This window comes from Ictidomys tridecemlineatus, chromosome 2 (assembly GCF_052094955.1).
Source record: "Ictidomys tridecemlineatus isolate mIctTri1 chromosome 2, mIctTri1.hap1, whole genome shotgun sequence".
Taxonomy (NCBI): domain Eukaryota; kingdom Metazoa; phylum Chordata; class Mammalia; order Rodentia; family Sciuridae; genus Ictidomys; species Ictidomys tridecemlineatus.
Window position 1 is genome coordinate 74,889,209 of NC_135478.1, and position 9,717 is coordinate 74,898,925.

The window sequence follows — 9,717 nt, forward strand, 5'->3', positions numbered from 1 at the left end:
GCATAAAAATAGGAAAAGAAGAACTTAAATTATCAATATTTGTGGATGACATGATTCTATACCTAGAAGACCCAAAAGGGTCTACAAAGAAACTACTAGAACTTATAAATGAATTCAGCAAAGTGGCAGGATATAAAATCAACACGCATAAATCAAAGGCATTTCTGTATATCAGTGACAAAACTTCTGAAACGGAAATGAGGAAAAACACTCCATTCACAATATCCTCAAAAAAAATAAAATACTTGGGAACCAACCTAACAAAAGAGGTGAAAGATTTATATAATGAAAACTACAGAACCCTAAAGAGAGAAGTAGAAGAAAATCTTAGAAGATGGAAAAATATACCATGTTCATGGATAGGCAGAACTAACATTATCAAAATGGCGATATTACCAAAAGTTCTCTATAGGTTTAATGCAATGCCAATCAAAATCCCAATGGCATTTCTTGAAGAAATAAAGAAAGCAATCATGAAAATCATATGGAAAAATAAAAGACCCAGAATAGCAAAAGCAATTTTAAGCAGGAAGTGTGAATCAGGCGGTATAGCGATACCAGATTTCAAAGTATATTACAGAGCAATAGTGACAAAAACAGCATGGTACTCGTACCAAAACAGGCGGGTGGACCAATGGTATAGAATAGAGGACACAGAGACTAATCCACAAAGTTACAACTATCTTATATTTGATAAAGGGCCTAAAAGCATGCAATGGAGGAAAGATAGCATCTTCAACAAATGGTGATGGGAAAACTAGAAATCCATATGCAACAAAATGAAACTGAATCCCTTTCTCTCACCATGCACAAAAGTTAACTCAAAATGGATGAAGGAGCTTGATATCAAATCAGAGACTCTGTGTCTGATAGAAGAAAAATTGGCTCCGGTTTACATATTGTGGGGTCGGGCTCCAAATTCCTCAATAGGACACCCATAGCACAAGAGTTAATAAGAAGAATCAACAAATGGGACTTACTTAAACTAAAAAGTTTTTTTCTCAGCAAGAGAAACAATAAGAGAGGTAAATAGGGAGCCTACATCCTGGGAACAAATCTTTACTCCTCACACTTCAGATAGAGCCCTAATATCCAGAATATACAAAGAACTCAAAAAATTAGACAATAAGATAACAAATAACCCAATCAACAAATGGGCCAAGGACCTGAACAGACACTTCTCAGAGGAGGATATACAATCAATCAACAAGTACATGAAAAAATGCTCACCATCTCTAGCAGTAAGAGAAATGCAAATCAAAACCACCCTAAGATACCATCTCAGTCCAGTAAGATTGGCAGCCACTATGAAGGCAAACAACAACAAGTGCTGGCGAGGATGTGGAGAAAAGGGTACACTTGTACATTGCTGGTGGGACTGCAAATTCATGTGGCCAATTTGGAAAGCAGTATGGAGATTCCTGGGAAAGCTGGGAATGGAACCACCATTTGACCCAGCTATTGCCCTTCTCGGACTATTCCCTGAAGACCTTAAAAGAGCATGCTAAAGGGATACTGCCACATGGATGTTCATAGCAGCACAATTCACAATAGCTGGACTGTGGAACCAACCCAGATGCCTTTCAATAGATGAATGGATAAAAAAAATGTGGCATATATACACCATGGAATATTACGCAGCACTAAAAAATGACAAAATCATGGAATTTGCAGGGAAATGGATGGCACTAGAGCAGATTATGCTTGGTTAAGGTAGCCAATCCCTAAAAAACAAATACCAAATGTCTTCTTTGATATAATGAGAATAACTATGAACAGAGCAGGTAGGAAGAGCTGGACGAAAAGATTAACATTAAACAGAGACATGAGATGGGTGGGAAAGGGAGAGAAAAGGGAAATTGCATGGAAATTAAGGGAGAACCTCATTGCTATACAAAATTACATATAAGAGATTGTGAGGGGAATGGGAAAATAAACAAGGAGAGAAATGAATTACAGTAGATGGGGTAGAGAGAGAAGATGGGAGGGAAGGGGAGTGGGTATAGTAGGGGATAGGAAAAGTAGCAGAATACAACAATTACTAATAGGTCATTATGTAAAATTGTGGATGTGTAACTGACGAGATTCTGCAATCTGCATTTGGGGTAAAATTGGGAGTTTATAATCCTCTTCAATCTAATGTATGAAATAAGATATGTCAAGAGCTTTGTAATGTTGTGAACAACCAATTTAAAAAATTTAAAAAAAATAATAATAATAGGGCATTATGTAAAATTGTGGATGTGTAACTGACGTGATTCTGCAATCTGCATTTGGGGTAAAATTGGGAGTTCATAACCCACTACAATCTAATGTATGAAATATGATGTGTCAAGAGCTTTGTAATGTTGTGAACAACCAATAAAAAAATAAATAAATAAAATACACAATAAAAAAAGTATACTGTTGAAAGGAAGGAAGGAGTGGTTGGGGGTACTCTAAGCCAGTAATGTTTTTACTCATCATTGCTAGAAAGGCGTCATCAGTGCTGTACATAGCACATAAATCTTTTTGATCCCTCAGTAAAAAGAAAGCCTGTATGTAGGGGACTTCTGACCATTTTCCTTCCTCTCTGCAACATGAATCTACTAGGGAAAGACTATTATAGTACAGACTTCCTAAACATAGTCTGTCAATACCCCAGGAGTCCCTCAGCAGTACTGATAGGCAAGAGAGATGAGTATATGAAGGCGTCCCTTTCATATATTCCATTTTAAACCCAGAACCAGGAGGCATCCCTGTGTGGTTCCTTAAAAATTCTGTGTGTAGAATGCCTGTCCAAATTAAATATATATCTAAGTGTGTATATTTACTCGTGCATCATTTGCTGAACCCTCTGTTGCTGAAGCTGGTAATCTTATTGAAGAAAGATGTTTAATAATACCCTTATGCCAGCCAGTTGACTTAACGTGGAGAAGTGACTCTTAATACTTTTGCAGAGACTTTTAATAGTAAGATGGGCATGATTTTGAAAAGTGGGTGATAGGGGAGGTGCAGGGGTTTTTGTGTCACTCTGTTGAAAACATAGTCCAAAAATAACAATAGGATAAGTGACATAGAAATGGGCAAGGACCGTTGCATTCCTTGGCTTTCCCTTGGAATAATAAATGTGAGGGGACATAGGGTTCATGCAAAAGTACCACAGAGAAAGAACAATAACTACCATTTTGGTGAGGAAAAGACATCAGCTGAGAAAAGTTTTCCTAGCTGTGAGATATCTTGAACTAGTGCCCCATGATTTCTCCTGATTTGTACATAGGTAAAGGTGGTGAAGTCATTGCCCTGCAGCGTCTGGGCTAGCCTCTAAAAGAAGGTGGTGTGATGCTCATTACTGAAGAGATTCAGGGGGACACCATAAGGCTACAGCCACAAGAGTGGAGCCTCAATGCTTCTCTGTTGGACTTGCTCAAAAGAACACTACAAAAAAGAAAAAAAAAAACAAGAGAGAGTGTACATCTGCATGTCAGCAAAAAAAAAAAATTTGTCACTACAGTTATTAACAGGAATAAAAGATGAACAGTGACAACAAAAATGACATCAAGCAAACAGAGCATGGGAGTGACAGGATCTCTGGAAGATAGGTGTATAAATATCCCTTAAGCAAAGAGGATCCTTTCACTTAAGCAAGTTCAGGCCCATAATCATACCTGAGGCCCTGAGGCAAATAAGATTGTAGAGCACTGTGCAGAGTCTCCTCAAGGAGGCTGTGCATGCTTCATCCAGGGAAGGGACCCAACTCTCCCCTCCTCCACGTGTTACTGAACATGATCAAAAAGCCTTAAGGGATGATGTGAGTGGCCATGGAAGGAGAGGCCAGGGATGAGTGGGAAGGCATCTCTTCCAGTTCATCAGCAGGCTTTCTGAATGTGCCTTCAGAGCCAAAAACATCTAAATCTCCTGCTCTATGCTGTCATAATGGTCCACAAAGCTGCTGTTCCCATTAGATGGGAAGGCATATTGGAGGAGCAGAAGAGTGTGCTCACAAATGCAGGTCCATTGCTGCCCTCCATGGGTGATCTTGGAAATACCCTGGATTGCTTCAGAATCAACAAAAGCAGGAGATTGCTTAATAGAGATAATGCCAGTTATTAACTCATTTCAAAAATAGAATGAAATTTAGCAGTGTCACATTGCAACAAAATCGCAATCAGGGGACACAAGTGAATGGGGTGACCCAAAGTGTAGGAGGACAAGGTGGGTTTTCTACTGAGTAAGATTTTATCAGTGGTCTCAGCTGCCCAGCTCCATCCTAGATAGGCTTCAGGAAGATCAACAGCCTTACTGAGCTGGGCCTAGGGCATATGATAGCCCAGTAGGCTCAGCCCAGTAGTCATGGGTCAATTCCTGGAAGGAACCTCTGACCTGGGTCCCTGGAGATTAAGACTGATTCTATGCCCAAAACAGCAGATGGAGGAAGTTGGGTCTCCAACACTCCCCCTTTGCCTTCTCTTGAACCCCAATGCTCACAACAAGGCTCCCCAGTAGTCCTGAATCAGCTGCTCCATGAGAGGAAAATTTTGCATTATCACCAAGTGCTAGTTGCTCCCAGAATCATGAGAGAGCATAAGATGATTTGAGGGGACCATGTGTGCTTTGGACCTCAGGTATTTGAGCTCTGGGAAATTTCCAACTCGGCCTGGCTCCCCATCCTACTTCCATCTTTCTCTGCACAGATGACATGGTCAGTCCTGTCCCTAGTCTCACCCTTACAGGACCCTAAATAGAACCCACTCCATACCCTGACTTAGCCCAGGCAGAGCCTCAGGATGGAATGTTGGAATGGGACCTTTATCCTCAGGCACCCTCTTGTCTCCTCTCTTACAGGCTCTGTGTCTGTCTTTGAGCTGACACAGCTGGCCTTGGTGTCAGTTGCTCTGGGACAGATGGCCACCATAGTCAGCTCTGGAGACAGCCTTGCCAATGAATATGCTGGGCACTGGTACCAGCAGAAGCAGAAGCCAGGTCTGAGTCCTATGTGGATCATCCAGCTCTTGGTGTCCACAGCTTCTTTGGTGTAAGCAGAGGCAGCACTGCCCATGGGGCCCAGGTCCCTATGTTGTAGAGCTAATTCTCCTGGTGGTAGCACCAGTGTTTGTCAGCCTTGCCTTCAGAGTTCAGCTTCTCCTCCCAGGCAGCAACCAGCAGGTTCCAACACCTCCTGATCCATGCTAGGCCTGCAGAACAAGGAGGGTACCAACAGACACAACAGGGGTACACAGAGGCGAGTGGCCCTGTCACTGCCACCTGTTCCTCCAGAGAATGCCCCCTAGAGGCTCAAACAACAGAACCCAGAAGAGCTTAAGTCCCCAGTTCTCTGCGATAATGTCTTGAACTGAATTCTTCCACCACACTCTTCTGCCGTGATGTTCACGCTTTCCTCAAGACCTAAGGAATGAAGTCAATTGTTTATGGATTGTGACGTGGGAGACTTTTGAAAATCAAAATAAATTTTTAATCTTGTAAATATTGGGGTCTTTTTCTTTTTTTTTAAGAGAGAGAGAGAGAGAGAGAGAGAGAGAGAGAGAGAGAGAGAAGAGAGAATTTTTAATATATATTTAGTTAGTTAGTTTTCAGCAGACACAACACCTTTGTTTGTATGTGGTACTGAGGATGGAACCTGCGCTGCACACAGGCCAGGTGAGCATGCTACTTCTTGAGCCACATCCCCAGCCCTCGGTCTTTTTCTTTATGCTTTCTTTCTTTTCTTTTTTTTTTTAACAGTAGAATGCATTTTGACAGATTGTACACAAATTGAGCACCACTTCTTCCTCTGGCACTACATGTGGCAGAGTCCCTCCAGTAGTGTAATCATACATGTATACAGGGTAATAATGTCTGTCTCATTCTACTGCCCTTCCCATCCCCACAGCCCCACTTCTCCCCTCAGTTCTCTCAACACAAACCAAAGTGCCATTCTGATTCTACCTGATCCTCCCAGCCCCATTATGGATCAGCAACAGCTTATCAGAGAAAACTTTCAGCTTTTGGATTTGGGGGATTGGCTTATTTCACTTAGCATGATATTCTCTAGTTCCATCTATTTACCTGCAAATGCCATAATTTCATTCTTCTTTTAGGTTGAATAATATTCTATAGTGTATATGTACCACATTTTCTTTCTCCATTTATCTGTTGAAGGGCATCTAGGTTGGTTCCACAGTTTAGCTACTGTGAAATGAGCCACTCTAAGCATTGATGTGGCTGCAACACTCAGGTGTGCTGATTTTAAGTCCACTGGGTATAAACTGAGGAGTGGGATAGCTGGGTGCTTCTAGTCCAAGTTTTCTGAGGTATCTTCATACTGCTTCACATAGTGGCTGGAACAATTTGCAGTCTCACCAGCAATATATGAATGTAAATTTTTTCCCACATCCTTCATGACACTTGTTATTGACTATATTTTTGATACATTGTCAATCTGGAGTGAGATGACATCTTATAGTAGCTTTGATTTGCATTTCTTTCATTGTTAGAGATGATGAACATTTTTTCCAATGTGTGTGGATTTCTTCTTCCATGAAGTGTCTATTCAGTTCCTTAGCCCATTTATTGATTATGTTATTTGGCTTTTGGTGTTCAGGATTTTAAGTTCTTCATATATCCTAGAGATTAGTGCTCTATCTGAGGTTTGTGTGGTAAAGGCTTTTTCCCATTCTGTAGAATCTCTCATCACGTTATTGCTTGTTTCCTTTGCTGAGAAGTTTTTAGTGTCTGTCCATCCCATTATTGATTCTTGATTTTACCTCTTGCACTTAAGATTCTTACTCCCATCAGAATGGCAGCCATCAAGATTACAAACAACAATAAAAGTTGGCCAGAATGTAGGGGGAAAGGCACACTCATACATTGCTTGTGGGACTGTAATTTGGTGTAGCCAATCTAGAAGTAAGTATGGAGATTTCATGGAAACTTGCAACATAACCACCATTTGACCATGCTATCCCACTCTTTGGCTTAGAAGAAAAACAGCTTACTACAGGAACACAGACACATCAATGTTTATAGCAGCACAATTTATAATAGCTAAATTGTGGAACCAAACCAGATACCCTTCAGTAGATGAATACACAGAGAAACTTTTATTTATATACACAATGGAATATTACTCAGAACTAAAAGACAATAAAATAATAGCATTTACAAATAAATGGTTGGAGTAGGAGAATATAATTCTAAGTGAAGTAAGCCAATCCAAAAATATCCAAAATACCAAAGGCCAAATGCTTTCTTTGATATGAGGATTCTGACTCATAATGATGATAGCAGGGCATGGGAGGAATGGAAGAACTTTAGATAGGGCCAAGGGAAAGGAGGGAAATGGAGAGGGCATGGGGGTACAAATGATGGTGGAATGAGTTAGACATCATTATCCTAAGTACATATATGATGACATGAATGGTGTGAAAATACATTTTGCACAACCAGAGACTTGAAAAATGGTGCTCTCTACGTCTAATATGAAAGGAATTGCATTCTGCCATCATATATAACAAATTAAAATGAATAAATATTTTAATAGAAAAGTGAATAAATAAACAGGGGGAGGACATCCACCTTGTTTTCATGAAATTAAGAAATAAAGGCCACAGCAGCCATGGCAGTGGAATTTGGCGACCATGCCAGTGGCTTTCTCCACAAGGAGGTGGTCCGATTCATTAACAATGAAGCTCTCCTGAACAGTGGTGGCCCAGATTTCTCCATGGCCTTTCGCTCTCATCCCTGGAACAAGGTAGAGGAGCGGCCTGGAACTGTGGTGGTGGACTCTCAGGTGCTTCGAGACCTCAGAGGAAATGCACCTGAAGTGCCCTTGCCCTGGGCGTGCAAGCAGTGGCCAGGCAGCGGGAGCAGCAGGGGCGTTGTGCCTTTCTGCTGCAGGATCAACTGGAGGAAGGTGAGGCGTCTTGCTGGGCTTTGGTGTCTGAGCTGCAGCGGTTGTATGAGGGCCGTGATGATGCTACTACTCAGCTGCACTTCACTCAGGTTGTCTTGTGAGAGGCTACTTCAAGCTGAGAGGTCAGTCTTGGCAGATCCATTGCCCTCAAAGGTTGAACCTGTTATGGGAGCCCAACAGCATGGTGCTGTGGCATGGTCCCTGGAAGGAGAGGAGCAGGCAGAGGTGGTAGCACCTGGAGCAAAGGGCATGCCACATTTGGAGGCCCAGATGCCAGCCCCAGCACCTTTGCTTTATGTGCAAGGACACCCATGTCCTTGGCTCCAGGCAATGCAACCCCATGTGAAAATGTATGTGCCCCATCCACTGTCAATCCCAGTGGGATGCCCATACTCAACATCTCTACAAGCCCCTGTAGTAATGGAATCAGAATCAGCAGGAACAACAGCCCCAGCAGTGGCAGCAGTTGAACCCCAGGTGCCTAGTCTAGTGACCTATCCACCAGCTTGTGGGCTCCAGTGGAGTGCCGGGAGAGAATGGCTCTTCAATGTGTCCAGAGTTACCAGTGTGTCCAGAGTTCCCAGAGTTGCCTTGTCCAGAGTTGCCTGAGTTGCTGGTGCCAGGCATAATATCCTGAGAACCACCCAGGCATATGCAACCTTGGAGATAGAAAAAGCCCCAAGCAAAAAGAAGGTCCTGAGGTCTACAGGGAAAGACTTCCCTGAGGGAAAGCATTAGCCAAAGCCAAAAAGAGGGTCAGGAGAGACCCCAGGGAAAAGACCCCATGTGGGAGAGAATTAGCCTTTGCCTGGTGCTTTTAATTTAAAAAAAAAAAGAATGTCGTTGGGATTTTAATAGGAATTGCATTAAATCTTTGTAAAAGTTTTGGTAGTATGGCCATTTTGGCTATATTAATTCTGCCTATCCAAGAGCATGAGAAATCTTTCCATCTTCTAAGATCTTTTCTATTTTTTTCCTTAGTGTTCTATAATTTTCACTTTAGAGGTCTTGTACTTCTTTTGTTAGATTGATTCCCAAGTATTTGACTTATTTGAGTCTAGAGTCAATGGGGAGGTTTTCCTACTTTCTCTTGCTGTGGATAAATCACTTATATATAGAAATGCATTTGATTCATGGGTATTGATTTTATATCCTAATTTGCTGAATGCATTTATTGGTTCTAGAAGCTTTCTGGAGGAATTTTTTGGATCTTCTAAATATAGAAGTATGTCATCAGCAAATAGTGATGATTTGAGTTCTTATTCTATGCAAATTACTTTAATTACATTCATCTGTCTGATTGCTCTGACTAGAGTTTCAAAGAGGGCATCCCTGTCTTGTTTCTGTCGTTGGATGGTATGTTTTCTCTTTTTCTCATTTAGTAATAATATTGGCCTTGGATTTAGCATAGATAGCTTTTACAATGAGAAGGCATTGCATACATTGTTTGTATAGACCTCACCATGTGCATGTTCAACCATGAGTTTTTGTGGTATGAGATGACAGGATAGGATGAGAAGCAAAAGAATGAATTCCACAGCAGGAGTCATGGAAGAGGAAGATTAATTCAACTGACTGGATTAAATCCTACTGAATAGAAAATAGTTTTGTTTTCAAATTTAAAATAAGGGGGATGTGATCTTAAAATTTCTCCTTCCTGAAAATTTCTTCAACCCTTAAAGGATAATACTTTGTATATATTTTCATTCTGAATCAAAATGACATTTTAATTTTTTCTATCTACAAATGTTTGGAGGTTCAGAAAGATTGAGACATGTATAGGCTTAGAATTAAAAACAAAGAATGGAATCTTCTTTGATTCTCAA